The sequence below is a fragment of the Sphaerodactylus townsendi genome, linkage group LG04, assembly GCF_021028975.2.
Source record: "Sphaerodactylus townsendi isolate TG3544 linkage group LG04, MPM_Stown_v2.3, whole genome shotgun sequence".
NCBI lineage: Eukaryota > Metazoa > Chordata > Lepidosauria > Squamata > Sphaerodactylidae > Sphaerodactylus > Sphaerodactylus townsendi.
The window spans coordinates 51,206,924-51,222,986 of NC_059428.1; the positions used below are offsets into that span (position 1 = coordinate 51,206,924).

At 42.7% G+C, this 16,063-nt stretch overlaps 1 protein-coding gene across 1 annotated transcript in view; it reads left to right on the forward strand.

Annotated features, from left to right (window-relative positions):
* The first annotated feature begins 1,015 nt into the window (after nt 1–1,015).
* Nucleotides 1,016–16,063, forward strand: part of GJA8 (gap junction protein alpha 8) — a 29,424-nt gene continuing 14,376 nt past the window's right edge. The window contains exon 1 of the mRNA XM_048495204.1: nt 1,016–1,249. The gene's annotated coding sequence lies outside the window, so the exon portion shown is untranslated. The remainder of the gene's footprint in view (nt 1,250–16,063) is intronic.

Genomic DNA, 16,063 nt, shown 5'->3' on the forward strand with positions numbered 1-16,063 from the left:
TGGATTGTGACAGACACTTGCAAATCCTAACAGTTAGACAGAATGCATCCGTGCCTTTCCAGACTTTTCATAACAACTTCTGGCAATGGACATCCCATAGTTTTCCTCTGCAATTTATTTTTTACTGTTAAACAGTTCTTAACATTGGCAGCAATTTGATGGCACTTAACACACACATACAGCCTTTTGCTAATCTGAAAACTTTTACTTGCTTTCCAAATGACTTTGGGCAGATGACTTTTGCAGATGACTTTTAGAATGCCCCATCTCAGACATTGCAGTGTTGCAAAGGATGCCACATTTTAAGAAACCCAAAATATTTTCTTCTAACAGATAATAGAAAAAATCAGATTAAAAGATACTTTGATCCCCAATACATGAAATCTTACTGCAAATATCCAACCATATCAAACTTACAATACAGTCTGTGTTGTATAAACATATAGCATAAAACCAACTCCCTCTATGGGTATGATATGATGTAATGTGTCTGTAAAGCCCTGTCAACCGAGAGAGAGGTGAGTGGATGGAAATAAATGGCTGGATTTATATAGAAAGCACAAGGATTCCAATCAATCTTCAGTAACAGATCAGAGTATTCATTAAGCCTCTGTCCTTTGCCTACCATTCAAAAAATGCACCAGGCTGTCAGAAAGGATGGCTCCAACTATGCTCAGTTGCTAATCATTCTCCCAGATATAGGTGGCATATCAAATTGCCTGCATCCAGTGGGATATATGACAGCACATTTACTCTCTCTCTCTCTCTCTCTCTCTCTCTCTCTCTCTCTCTCTCTCTCTGTGTGTGTGTGTGTGTGTCTGAAGGTAAAGCTGGCTCAAGGTATTTGTCAAAGGGCAAGCAGTGGGTCACCAGGGGTAGGGGAGGGATTTGACAGGTTTCCTGATCTCTTCAGCTGTCTGGCCATAAAAAGAAGACCAAAAGCATTTTAGATTCTTTTGTCATTGCAGGGCAAATTATAGGGCAAGGGACTCCTCACTTTACTGAGCACAAAATATGTAACAGAAATGTCAGGAATGCTGCCTTGTCTGCCTAGATTCAAGGGAATGGTGCTTATTGGAGCAGGTGGGTCAAGAAGATGGAAATGGGACATAAGGAGACTTTTAATGGGACTTTAGTTGGAGAAAATGATAGGAAACCACCAAAACAAGATGGAAATCATGAAGAGGCAAAGGAAAGGAACAGGAGGATAAAGTGGCAAGAAATGGAACATTAAAAGTCCTGATTACAGGTCAGTATTTGTCCAGAAATGGCCCTTTTTTCTACAAGTTGTTTACAATGTATCTCACCACTGAATTGCACTTTTTGTCTTTTAATTCTACATGTTTTTTCCTCTATTTGGTTCCAGAAACATCTTTCTTTCATTTTTCCTGTGTTTTTCTGAGTACTTTTACTGTGACGTCCATTTCTAAGCCAGTTTCCCTTGGGCATGCCATCATGTTGAACTGTCTTTATTTCTCTACCCCACCAAACATTTGGCCATTATCTATGCCCCATGAAGTCACCCAACCCACCCCTTCAGCCATTTTCTCCTCTCCCTTGTCCTGTGTTTTTGAAATTATTTATTTATTTATTTATTAGTTAGTTAGTTAATTAATTAATTAATTAAATACCTCCCCATCCCCAAAGGGTTTTTTGTTTGTCATATTGCATGAGTGATGTAACATTAGGGCACAGACACAAGCCAAGTTGATTTATGAGTTTCGCCAAACTCATCTTGAATTAGCCATGTAATGTTAAGACAACAATACACTGTATCCACAGTTAGGAGGGAAGTTGCTTTTGCAGGAGGAAATTGACAAGGGACTGCTTGTGTGTTACTGCAGCTGTAATTTGGCCAGTAAATGTGGTTCTTTGTGGGGAGGGCTATGTGTTTCTGTTCCTTCAGGTATTGGTGCTTCCTCCGGTAGTTTTTTTTACTTCCATTCTGTGCTAATGCCTTGCCCTTATCCACACCCCATGTAGTTGTCCAACCTCCCCTTCAGTCATCCCCCTCCATTTCCTCCATTTTCAAAAGGCTTTTTACAAACTTCTCTTTGTTATATTGAATTAGCAATATAATGCTGAGGCAGAGATACAAACAAGCATAGTTGATTGGATCAGCGTTGTCAGTTTTACATAGAATTTGCAATCTGAATACTCAGGCACATAAATTAGCATGGTCAATTGTCAATTTCCTATAAAACTTGGGATCTTAATATTGAGGCAGAGATATAATTAGCAGAGATATAATAAATGGTTGATTGGATCAGCTTTGTAGATTTTTTATTTTGAAGCTGGGAGTGACTGAAAAGCATACTAGGATTAATTGCTGTATGTAATTGGGGACTGCTGCAGTAATAATTGTGCATTACTGCAGATTAAATTTGGGCAGAAATTGTGGTTCTTTGTCGGGGTGGGTTGGGTTATGTGTTTCTGTTCCTTCAGGTAATGGTCCTTGCTCCAGGAGTTGTTTTGGCTTACATTTTGAGTTGGTCTCAATAGTAGAAATGGAGACAGAGATATTTTTGAATTGCCACTTCAATTCAACTGTACAATAACACTAGGGCACCTGCTCAAAAGAGAGAAAAGGGAGGGTTGTTTTCTGTGTCATGAATGACATCTCACCTCCATTGGGAATAATATACTGAAGGCAACATGAGATAACTTAGACTGGAGTAACTCTGCATCAGATGGCATCTTTGGTTGCCTTGGGATTTTTGTTTGGAAAATTGAATCAAGATGAGCTTAGATAGGTGTATTTTTGTAGTTTCTTTTGCTTACTAATATTTCATGGTTCAGTGGAAGAGCTGCTGTTCTCACAACTTAGCACCATAAGAGGTTAGAAGATATGGGAAGGAGCTAAGAGCTAAGAGTGCCTTAGTGGGCAAATTTCACATGTTGGCAGAATGTAGGCAATCTTCATTTTGTTATGTTGGCAGAAAGTAGGCAATCTTTATTTTAAGAATAGGCAGTCTTTATCAATAAATTCCCAAAAGCCTTTATGTTTTCTGGCAACTTTTTGTGCTTTTTAAAGGGAGACCTGGCTTAAAGCAGCCTGGTGGGAGGGAGAAAGCAAAGCATGATGCACAATAAGCCTTTTGGGATGTGGTGCAAAATTGCTATGAGAAGTCAATGGGAACACAGGGCACTTGAACTCTTGAGGTTGATAGCGAAACTGAGCTGTGGGCTGTAAGCATTGGGACTCTATGAAAAGCTTTCCAAAGACTCTGTGCCAATCTCAGCATACAATGTTATCACTATAAGCCAGCACATGGCCAGGCCTGCTGTGTTCACAGTCTGGCCATCAGGGATTCAACAAGTCCTTACAGATCTCAGCTGCGATGCCTTCTGCCAAGACCTTGTTAATTCCCCAGCTTCCTGCTTCATGGTTCTTTATGGTAACAAAAAGCCTTTTGTTTTTGGGGAACCCTGAGGTGTTTATCATTCTTTTCTTCAGGGATGTAAAATGGAACATCCCCCCGCCTCCTTCTCAGTTGCCAGCTTATATTATTGCCAGCTATTGGTTTTCATTCCATTTCTTGTAAAATGGACATTCATATTTATTCAGATAATGGTTCAAGCTATTTGACTTAAGAGACTTGGAAGAAAACCCACAATTTCCTAAATGAATAACAGTGCTATCCTAAGAACACTTTTATGGGAGTGATTTCTATTGAATAGACTACAGTAGGATTCTACCTGCTAAGGACTATTCAGTCCTAAGCAGGTCTACTCAAAACTAAATCCTTTTTGATTCACTATGAAGAGTCCTTTAGATGGCAGTCTAAGAGATTTACAATGTCACCCTAAGCTTAGAGGTTCGTGGGCTTAGAAGGCTGTTCCTCCACTTAGTAGGGCTGCCAGTCTCCACTTGGGGCCTGGTGCTCTTCTAGAATTACAACTCATCTCTAGACTATAGAGATGAGTTCTTTTGTGAGAAATGGCAGCTTTGGAGAGTGGAATGTATGGTATTCCATAGCATCCAGGAGAAATGTAAGTGCTAGAGTGAAATCACATCCCTACCAAGTACCCCCCCCCCCCCTAAACTCTTCCTTTCCCAGGCATTGTCCTCAAATCTCCAAGACTTTCTCAAGCCAGCATGGGCAACATTATAACTTAGGGTGGCACTTTGTATAAAGAACAGATTGATAGCCTGCTTAACTCTTCTAGTCATATGCTGTGACCACAGTTTGATGACAAGGCCAGAATTTTTGGTGACTATGATGCCACTTGTGTAACATGGTTTTTTAAAAAAACAACAACAACAACAATCAAGAACACATAACTGTGTTCTCTAATAATTACCATCATGGAGCTCATTCTTGCTGGATGTTTATTGTAGTTCTAGCCTAGGAACATTTAAGAAGCCATGATGCATCTCTGTCCCTGAGCAAGGGCCGCCCGTCCTAGCTGATCTCATAGGACACCAGGGGTGGAGCTGTGCTAACCAAATCTTTATTATCTCCTGCTGATGCCAGATCATAGCACTGAGTCCTATCCTAAGAAGTACCTCTGGCATCAGTGGGCAGCTGGCAGGCAGCCTGCTCCCTTTTTCCATCCCACTATCGGATGGGTTGGTGGGTGTGGGCAACTTACCTTCTCTGCACCTTCCCATCACACCTGATTGGGGAGGTTAAGGAGGTAGGTGACTTTCTGCACTGATCGGGGGGGTGTGTGTGTGAAGAATGTGGGCACCACTATACATTGCCTCACCCAGCTGTTTAGGGAATGAGGAGGGGGTGGGTGGCATCTTTTTGCCATGGTGTGTATGTGAGGGTTATGAGGGCAGATGCAATCTTTCTGTTCCCTGTCAGGAAGCAAGGAGAGTGAGTGGCAGCTCTATACATGTTGCAGGGTGGGAGGGGAGTTGAGATGGGTAGACCAGAACACTTGTTTGGCTGGCCTTATCCCTAAGCAGACATCTAAAAGTAGGAGTTAAGCAAAAGTTGGGTTGACTTGATATCTCTGTGTTTTATTTTATATTTATATATTTTTATATCTCTCAACATGTTTTTATTGAGAAATTACCGCTGCCTTCCCACAACCTCCAGGACAGCAAAGACTAAGAGCTTGAAATCATATGACGTTTTCCTGTGAAAATGTTGGTAGAAATGCTGGAAGAGGTGAGGGTTATTTATAGAGCTCTTCTATTCCCTTTAGCCTACCACCTGAGAAGTGACTGGTCCTTTGAGAACTGGAATGAGAGTTTTTGTGATAACAACGACTGAGCTGCAGCGTGTTGATCTTTGTGGATTAGTTCTTCCCAGAGACTTTCCACATAGTGTCACTGGCACTGTTGCACTCTTGCCTCTTCTGATGGCATGGACAAAGTATTCAACACCCTCCTGAGGATGTGAGGAAAAGTCTTATCCAGGGCTTGATACAGTGCAACAGAAAGGCATGCAAAGACTTTCTGTTAAGCCACCACAGTCCACCTAATATTCTTTTTAAAAAATGACACATGCTAATAGTGTCATCTTGTTTTGTGTGTGTGTGGGAGGGAGGGAGGGAGGGAGGGACGGAGGGAGGGAGGGAGGCTTGTATTTGGGGGAGAAGTTAGTAGTGGAGAAATCCCTTGTGAGTGCTTCGAGTTACTAATTTTCAGCTTTTGCAGCCCTCGAAAATGCTGATGAAGAGATTTTCTAGGGCATCCATCTTTTATTCCACCTGATGTACTCCAGTTGTGGTCTTTCTTCCTAGGAACATATGAAACTGATACCTAGCCAGCTTACTGGTGTGGCTCAGTATTGGCTACTCTCTGGCGGGAAAAAGGCATTTCCCTTTATGTGATATGCTTTTGCTGAACATGTCAGGCACTGAACCTGAGGCCTTCTATGATCCACCAACAAGCCTCCATCTGGAGAGTCCCATGTGGATAAAAAGTTCCCATAGCCCCTGATGCTGATCTACTAGGCAATAAACCTGCTGATAAAATAATAACCGTTCATGCTGGCTTCCTTTTCTAGATAATCAGAATAAAAGCGTTTTGGGTGGTTGTATCTACAAAGTTGTGGGGTTTTTTTTATAATACTATGCTGGTGTTACACAACAGCCAGCATGGTGCAGTGGTTAAAGTGTCCGACTTGGGCCCAGGTTCACAATCCTACTCAGTCCATGGAAACTTGCTGGGTGATCTTGGGCCAGTCACAGACTCTCAGCTCTGGCCTTGAGTAATATTTAGGTAGGAGATTTCCAAGGAACACCAAGGTGTTCACTATGTGAGGCAAGCAACAGGAAATTACCTCCAAAAGTCTCTTGTCTTGAAAACCCTCCAGGTTCCCCAAAAATCAGCTGTGACTTGACAGCAAAAGAAAGTACTGGCGCTATCCTTTTGCCAGCTAGCTTTTTCAGGGTTGATTTTCTGTTTTACAGCTCATATTCAGCTCCATTTGTTGTCTTTTTTCCTCTACTGCCAAGAAAGGATTTTTTTCTTCCAAAGAGCATAAAAGAAAGATATCCATACACGCCATTTACCATAACAAGGCTTCCAGCCACCAGCTCAAACAATATATGAAGAACTTGGAGGGTTAGGGTTAGTCCTGGGATTTTCTATCTGCAGCCTCTACTTGTTAGCCTTGTAAAAGCAACACATGGAGATGATACTTACCCACTGGTGGTGGATAGGTTCCCACCAGTCAGGCTCACTTCCCTCCCTTGCTCCCTAGTCTGGCAGGAGAAATAAATGGGGCAGAGGTGAGGTCAAGTGATGTGGGACTGTACACCTGGCTGAAAACTGAAATGTGATTATCAGTGGATCAGGGGATGTTCTGGAAAACTCCATGATAAAGGTTTTGCAGGACTGCCAGAACATCACCCAGATTGCTGACATCACATCTGGGAGTTCAGTCTGTCATGATGTCACACACACTTCTACCCCCTGCTCTGTTCATCAATTTCCCAGCAGTGGCTTGGCATCCATATCAATACAGCATGCAGATGCTTGGCATGTTTCAAAGGCCAGGTAGGACATGGCTGAGCATGAATTGGAGCATGAATTGGAGCATGAGCATGAGGTCTCCTCTTCCTCCAGTGTTGGCGGCTGGGAGTCAGTGAGATGCCCAGAGCTGCTTCTTCAGTTTGCACTGGCCGTGGGGAAGCCTGCCCTTGGGATATGACAAGAGGGCCAAGGTCCAGCATTAACATAGGCCCTTTCCGCACTGGCCAAAAACGACGGCCTGGGGGTGGTAAAAACGCCGCCCCCAGGCAGCCGTTCGCACAGGCGGCGCTGCTGACTGTGCTCCCCCTCCCCCAGGGCGGCGTCAGGCCGCCCTAAACAACAACCCTTTAAAGGGTTGTTGTTGAGGGGAAAGCGTCTTCCAGGCGGTGCGGTGCGAACCGCACCGCCGGGAACACGCTGTTTCCCCTTCCCTTTCCCATTTACCTCTTGTGTCGCCGTCCTGCTGGCCTCCTAAGTCCCTCCCTCGCTGTCCTCCGACCCCTGGAGGTCGGAGGGCAGCGTGGGTGGGGCTGAGGAGGCCCGCAGGACGGCGACACGAGAGGTAAATGGGACGGGGAGGGGGGAAGAGGCGGCTCCATGCGGAGCCGCCTGCCGTCCTCTCCAGAGGCCGTCCGCATGCTTGCATGCGAACGGCCTCCACCTCCACGCCGGAAGAATTCTTGCCGGTGTGGAGGCGCCTCGATGGCCGTGCGGAAACGGCCTTACAAAAACGAATATTTCCCAACTGAAGGGAGTGAAAGATCCTGATTGCACTGAACTGTTAAAGACCCTTACTACCTGTTCCCAGTGTTTTCCTAAGACCCATCTCACCACCACCACTACTGGATAGGCATGCACCATCTTATTATTACAAAATAAGAGATTAAAAACAGCAAAAGATAAGAGAGAAAAAAGACTAACAAAAAGAAAAGCAAAGAGAAGGGGGAGGCTGTTTCCAAGAGCACAATGGCTCATCCACATTGCTGATCCTGGATTTTCTCAGAACTAGTTAGTCAAAAATTCAGACCCTTCTTGTCCGCCTGACAAATTCAAGGTCCCCAATTTGTGGGGAGGTGAGAGCTAAGAAAAACTTGCTCTACAGCTGGCATAGCCCCTGTCATCAATGTGTAGTCTGGGAACACTCAGAGGTTCAACCAGATTAAAATGGCATTCCAGCAGAAGTCTGAAGGGCATGCACCATCAACAGTCATTAAAACGCCTCACACATCCTGACTAGGTGAGACAGGATATACGACTAAGAACAATTTCTGGGGAGTAATCCCCACTGAATAAGATAGGACTTGCTTCCAAGTAAAATTGCTTAGGAGGACTGTTCTCACAATATTGCTAGCCAGGTAGCACCTGAAAATTCTAGCTGTTTTCATTGCAAATATAAAATATGAGCAATACCAAGTAAAATCTCTATCATTTGAGCAAAGCTTAGCAGGATTTCCGGTAACTGGAGGGCTAATAGCATCTCTCTGTGACTAGCAAAAAAGCAGATTCAACCATAGAAACTAGATGCATCATTTATTATGCATCATGGAATCAGGATTACTTTTGTGGGGAATTATCATTTTTCACCTTGAGTATACTCATACCTTTTAGAGATCCTTTAATTAAACTGTATCCAGATCCACTACCTAGTTACGCAGTGATTTTAGTTTACAACTTTCTATTCCCAGAATTATTGTTAACCTCAATGACTTCTCTGCATCATTGTTAACTGGCTCCATGCTGGAGTACAACTCATGGAAGTTCAAATCATCTTCCTGAACTTTCTCCAGCAGGATTGTTGATTCTGTGGCCAGTATCTCTATTTATGGGCAACATGGAAATGCTACTGCAGCAGTTTAAGTCAGTTCTTCGGCTGACAGCATTCCCACGAAAATGTCTCTTTCCATAATTCAAAAAATGTCTGGCCTGTTGCAAGAGATTAATTGCCTTTACATGGTTGGGATCCCACACCAGAAAAAGAAAACCACGCAGGCTCAAGTGCTTCCAAGTCCAAGACCCCTTTCTTTTCAATAAATTGCTGAAGCATGAGAGGCTTCCGCTTCTTGCTGGCATGTTTGCATTGTGCCCAGAGAAACAATCATATCAGGCTCAGGAAGGCAAGTGGCTGGAAGGGCAGGGAAACAGGAACTGTCCCTACGGAAGTCCTCCCTGGAGGGAGTCAGCCAGTTTCTGGGAACAAAAATTATGGTGAAAATGTGGAGTCAGGTTCAGCCCGAGGTTCATAGTACAGTTGGGGACTCCTTCTGTCAAACTCAGGACCCGAAACAAGCCCTTTTCAGTTTTAGTTTTTGGCATTCCTACCTTGTGTACCTGAAGAGTGCACTAAACATAATATTCCCAGTGTGTGTATTCACCATTTTTTTTGACAAGGGCAACAAGCATTTTTTCCAACTTCCATATAAACAATTGCAAACTGATATCTATGGGTATATCTTTGTGTGTACCAAAGCTTGAAGATCCATGTGCTGCTCTGTTCACAAGAAGATGGCCATATTTGTTAGGAGGATTGCATATAGGATACTCTCTTGGTATGTGAGAAGCGTCCAAAACATGATTGGAAAGGGTTATTGTTCTAAAGACAAATACTTACCTCAAACCTTCCTTTCTTTCCAAGCTGAGCAGTCACACCTATATCCCGACTGCTTTATGGGATTTATGTCTTTATATTCAAGACTACTTTGTAAACACCAGAACCTGAAGAAGAAAAAGAAGATGTAGACCATCCGGTGGAAATTCTTGCCAGTGGTAGGTGCCCCAAAGTGTACTTAGATGGTCAGCATAGATCTTCTTTCTCTCCTTTTTCTTACTAAACTAAAGTGTGTGCAGCTCCAGCAGGGATGACAGACCCCAATGCAAGCTTAACCACAGTTAAAAATGCTCTCAGGGCAGGCTTTTGCTCCAGTTTTTCCTCATGGCATTATAGTGGTTTATGGATGTATGTAGGCTTTCTTAATACCACACCTTTCTCCCTACTGGGGATCCAACTCAACTTCACAATATCATTCTGCTTTCCTCCATTTTATCATCACAGCAGCAACCCTGAGGTGGGTTAGACTGAAAATGTGTGACTGGCCCAAGGTTCATGGCAAAACAGGAATTCAAAACTGGGAATCCCAGATCCAAGCCCAGTACTATAACCACCACCACTAAGATTTCTGCATGTTGTTGGATGTCAGATAATGGTTCCTGGTTATTGTAGTTTTTAGCCTGCATGATCTTTAGCTGCAGCTATTAAAGCAATGCATTGTACTGAACAAATCTTGACATGTCAGGAAGAAGGTATCAGCTTATCTGCTTTGTGTGCCATATTTTCTAATCCTCTTCTAGACCAAAGACCCAGTTGAGGTTTGTTAAAGAGCCAGAGAGTTCCTATTGAAATGAATTTTCTTAGTGCCATATGACTGTTCACGTTTTAAAAGTGGATTGCTATGAAGCATGCGGATGGGGTGGAAAGAGATTATTGGAGAATTCTAAACCCAAAGTTCCCTTGGAACTAGTAGTGCTGTTCTTAGGATCTGAATTTCACGTGCAGGCAGAAGTCTGCAGCTGTTGTAACCCCTTCTGTTGTCTGATTTGATACATGTTTTTATGTGAACTGGGCTTATGAATTCTACATATTTGGTGCTCAGAGACTGTTCTCTATGGTTTATTTTCATTGCAATAGTTTTAGATGTGTATCTTTTATAGTTTTATAGAAATGTTATCTGGTCAGTTAGTGAAGCTGAATTGTCTAGACTATAATATATAACAAAAGGACTCACACACTGCACTCAAATGCCTGCTGCCAAGGGACAAGACTGAGAGGGAAATTAAAGTGGTCCTTATGCAAGCCAAGCTGAGTGGTCTCTCCAATGCCTGTGTGGAAACCGCTCCTCCTTTCAGACCTGATCATCAACACCAATGATGGTGCTAACTCACACATTGGCTCCTGCCACACACTGGGGCTGTGCAAGAGGAGGCAGCTGGTGAGTTGATACTGGGCCATGTATGGCCCTTGAGGCCATGGCAGAGTTGCTGGTGTTTGGCTGTGCTGGTTTCTGACTGTCAATGGTCCTCTTTAGCAATGGCTCCCAGGGAAATTCTTTATAAGTTAAGTAGCCAGTCTGCCCATTCAGAGGAACTATAGATAGTTGGTTAGAAAATACCTGAATTAGGAAATACCTGGAAATTTGGACATGGAACCTAGACAGTGTGGGCTTAGGGTGGGGAGGGACCAAAGCATGGTACAATGCCATATAGTCCAAGTACCAAAGCAGCTATTTTCTCCAGGGGAACTGATCTCTGTAATCTGCAGATCAGTTATAAAAGCAGATCTCCAGGCTACACCTGGAGGTTGGCAGCCCTACATAGTAAACGTATCACGTATCAGCATATTTTAAGTATTGTTTCATCTACACTAGCTACCACTGTGCTTCTGGGCCCAAATCAAGGTGCTGGTATTGACCTTTAAAACCTTATATGGTTTTAGACCAGCATATTTTAAGGATTGTCTACTCCGGTATGTACCTACCTAATAGATCTGCTTACTCTAGCTTGGAAAATTCCTGCACATTTGGGGTGGGTTTGGGGAGGTAGGGTTTGAGGAGGGACCACAATAAGATACCATGATGTAGAGTTCAGCCTCCAAAGCAGTCATTTTCTGTCATCTGGAGTTATAATCTTAGAGGATTTCCAGACCCCTCCTGAAGATTAGCAACTCTGTTACCCAACCATTATGATAATCTTTGAGGGCACTATTTCAGGTGGGCCTTCTTGGTCATGACATCAAAACTTTGGAATTCCCTTCCCAGCAAGTTTCATCAGACAATCTCTATCATTGTCTTCCACCACTCAGTGACATTTTGTTTGGTTTTAATTGGCATTCCCTTACACTTCACCCCCCTTCCTGATTAACTGCTGTTTTATACATGTATATACCGTGTATTTTTTCTTCCTGTAATGTAGCATTTGTGATTCCCAGACCTGGACTGATCTCCTGGGTGGAAGGAGATGGTACATTTGTCAAGGACTCTGAAGATGGAGAAGGATCAACACGTATTGATATGGTTGCATGGTGGGAACCTTTGACTGTCACACCCCCAGACTTGTTCAATAAATGAATTGGTACTTTGAAAGCGGAATTCTTATTTATTGATTACAAACATAGAAAAGCAGATGACTTTTTTGGTCAGAACTAAATACATTAAAGCAGGCAATGCATTGTATCTCCCACAGTAAAAAATGTTCCCCCCCCCCCCCCCGCTCCTTTGGATGTGAAGGCATACTCACATACTCACACACATTCCTCAGACAGTGAGAACTTGGGAGAATCAGACACCCAACCCCCCCCCCCCCCGCCTTCCAGCTGCAGGATCCGTTACAAAGAGAGATAAGGGACAGACTGGTACAAGCTGGATTCAACACAAACAATTCTCAAGGCTGCCCTGTAGGATTGACCCCAAATGAAATATGGCACTGCCCTGGCTAAGATATTAGCAAGCCATGACATTGGCTTGGATCCATAGGAAATTTCCAGAGCTGGAAGGGATTTCTGTCCTTGCAGGACAGTTCTATGCCAACTTGAACTGCAGCTTGAATTCCAACTTCTGGCAAACAGAGGACCCCTGGAATAATGTGATGGGGGACCTAGAGGTCTGCTATGGGAGGAGGGAATAGGCAAAAATCTACCCATCCACAGAAAACATCCTTAGTCTGGCATATATTAAACATCTTGTTCTGGATGACTCTGGTCAGACCTGATTTCAGCTGTTGGCATGCACTTAAGAAGCCCTAGATGTTTAGTTTGTTGTATCAGGACATTTAATTATTTTGGGTTCATTATGGGTATAATAAACAAGCGATACTATTAGAGAATCTTTGTTTCCACTCTATTCTTTTATCACATCACAACTATTTGCATTTTTAATATTGGTTAACTCAAAAAAGCCCTGACCTGGATAGCTCAGGCTAGCCCAATCTCATCAGTTCTCAGCCTGGAATAGTATTTGAATGGAAGACCACCAAGGAATACCAGGGTTGCTATGCAAAGGAAGGCAATGGCAAACCACTTCTGCCAGTGTCTTGCCTTGAAAACCCCATACAGGGTCTTCATAAGTCAACTGTGACTTGTCACGCATACATGCACTTTTTTTAAAAAAAGTTGATGTTTAATGCTTTTAATTGTTTTCTGCCTTGAGAGCCTAAATTAGGGGGAAAGGCAGGATAACTTTTTTCATCTTGTACCAGTGCCCATGGGTCCAATGGCAACTGAATAGGCTTTGACTTTGTTTTTATTCTGTATTTTCTGATTTTAAGCCACCATGAACATTTGGGGTACACATCTTTACAGAAAATGAATAAATACTGACTTGGTGAACTTATATTATTGAATTATTGTGAACTAATTTTGGCCTCTTTGATAAACATATACACATGTATTTCTAATAATTGTACAACTTTTAAATGTGCAGTTGTGTTTTGTGTGTCCAGACCACTGGGAACTCAGATGACAACGAAACAGTGAACTGTAAGCCTCGCAAAGCCACGCTCTCTCTTTGAAGAATATGCAAAACACAGCAGCTCAAGGATCTCTGGACAGAATGAACACAGAGTCAGACAGAAAGATTCTTTATTCAGTCATTTGCCAGCATGGCACAGAGTGAGAGGAGGAATGGCATCTGGCTTTGCCTCCAGAGAGCATGTCTTCCTTCCATTCTCAGGAAGCATTAGGCAGTGTTTTACCCTGATTGGCATTTAGAGACTGTTCTTGCATTCTGTTTCTTGTAGTCTTTTCCTATCAACCAATACAGTGGCACTGGTTTAATTATTACTGTGAAGTATCTTTTCTAGGTCCTCACATCCAAAAGCTTCTGTAGAAGACGGCCACAGTACTCAGGTGGTATGTTGCAGGGGTGCCTAGAGGGCACTGTGCTAGGGCATCAGATGTATTCCAGGTGATTTCTTGCTGGGAAGAAAATACAAGCATTGGTAGCATGGATTTAGAGAACATCCTTCCTCCATACTATGTGGTGGTGATAGCCACCTATCCCTCACCAGTGGCCAGGGAGGACTTGGCAACCCTATGATAGCTGTGTTGTAAACATAATCAGCATGCTGTGAAGTGACTCTGAATTGTTTTTCCCCCCTTTATCAGAGTGTGTAGAATTCAACATTCTGTAGAAAGAATGGAGTGTATCATTAACTATGAGTGATCTCACAGGTATTGTGGAAATAGTACAACAGCAGCAAAAAGGTATGTCTGTGTTTAACTAGGAATTGTTTATTTACAAAATGATTTGGAAGATCTAAAGGGAAATCTTGATTGCAAACAAACTCTCTGTATCTATCTTGTCCATTTTGAGTCTTCTGTGTTCAAACAGCAAACTGACTACAGCTGAAAGCAGTCTGCTCCTTACTGGCTACCGTCAAATGCCGTGCTGGAAAATGCAGTATGACACAAGAACAGATACTATTCAAGAGGTGCCTGTGACATTTACAGATGGATCTATGTCCAACAATGGAGAAGCAGGAAAAACAGTGTTTCCCCAGTGTGAAGACATTATAGTTTGAATGCTGGGAAAATGTTACTTTAGTAGAGCAAGCATGTTATCTAGGGGAAAGACATTTGGATTTTCCTCAGCAAATGAGTAATAATTGCACATTTATTGTGAAATAAAACAATTGACTCAAAGGGCCTCAACGATTGATTCATGTGAAACCTTTTGCCATGTCACATGCTGGAGAAGGTCCAAGGACAATAGTGCATTGTGAGATTCCACTGAGCCTGTGGGAGACCTCCACATATGATCCACTGTATATTGGATCAGGCTCCCATAGATTAGGAGTCTGCAACCTATGATCATAAAACCAAAGGCGACTCAGTATAAAACCTTCAAAAAGACTGAAATCTTTATGTTTATACTGTAAACATAGGCTGAATGCTAGACTAATAATTTGATAAAATCCATCCTACAGCCTCTGATTAAAAGGGGCAATGGGCTTCTCAGAACCAAATTTAATTCACAGTGTAAGAAATAATAATTGTTAAAAGGTACTGGAGGAATCGTATAAAAGGAAGGTGAGGTGAATGGACTTCTCAGAAACCAAATTCAATACATAATGTAGGAAATAAGAATGATTGTTAAAAAGGCAGTGGAGGAGAAACATGAAAGCAAGGTGAAGTACATACATTAATCAGGGCACATCCTGAAATTCCTACTGCAATTCCAAATAAACAGTATTTATGTGAGAAACTAGCACCCTCTTGTGGGATTAATGTACACAACCAGATGTCTACAACCAGATATTTGGGATATTTTTGTACTGTTCAGCCATTCCTGTCCATTAATCAGCTGAATGGTAAGCAGGGTTTTGCCTGGGACTTGATATAGCACTGTAATCCCCATTAAAATCCATCAGTGCCTGTCCCCAAGATTCAACCACAGAATTATTCACAAGTAAGGCTCTTCTCTTCTCTTCCCTTCAGTTTTCATTTTATTCCTGATTCATTAAGTGTTGTTCCCTTCGAGGGGAGACTTACCGGCAACTACATTAATTTTTTTATCATAGTTTCATAATAGCACTATAATAACATAGTGATGAGAGTGAGTTGGGCTGCAAAGTGAGAAACAGTATTTAATAGCTCTACCCCTCATCCAAAAACCGGACATTAACAATTAATATGTGAATGTGAGGATAGGGGCTTTGTGGAAGAGAATGGCAACTTAAGTTGGAAGAAAAATGGCAAGAGAAAAATAAAGGTTCAGCATTCCTGAACAGCTTCACCAGTGATTTGAAGGACCATGTGATTGCATTATATATATATATTTTTTAATATCACAAATCAGGTCTGAAAAAAACCAATATCTTATCAATAATGAAGTACTAAGGAATGGGATGTTCAGCGACTGACTCTCCACCAATAAGGGAGCAGGAAGTCGTCCGGCATTCCATCCCTGCCCCGGAGGTGCACACACCTTCCTGCCCATCCCCAGCAAGCCTTCCCTCCACCTCATGGCTGCACAAGCCCTCTCATCCTCCTGCCCATCCCCAGCAAGCTCACCCAGCCTCCAACCCACCCACAGTGACCATCCCGACCATGAACAAGCCCTCCCTGCCCATCCCCCAAAG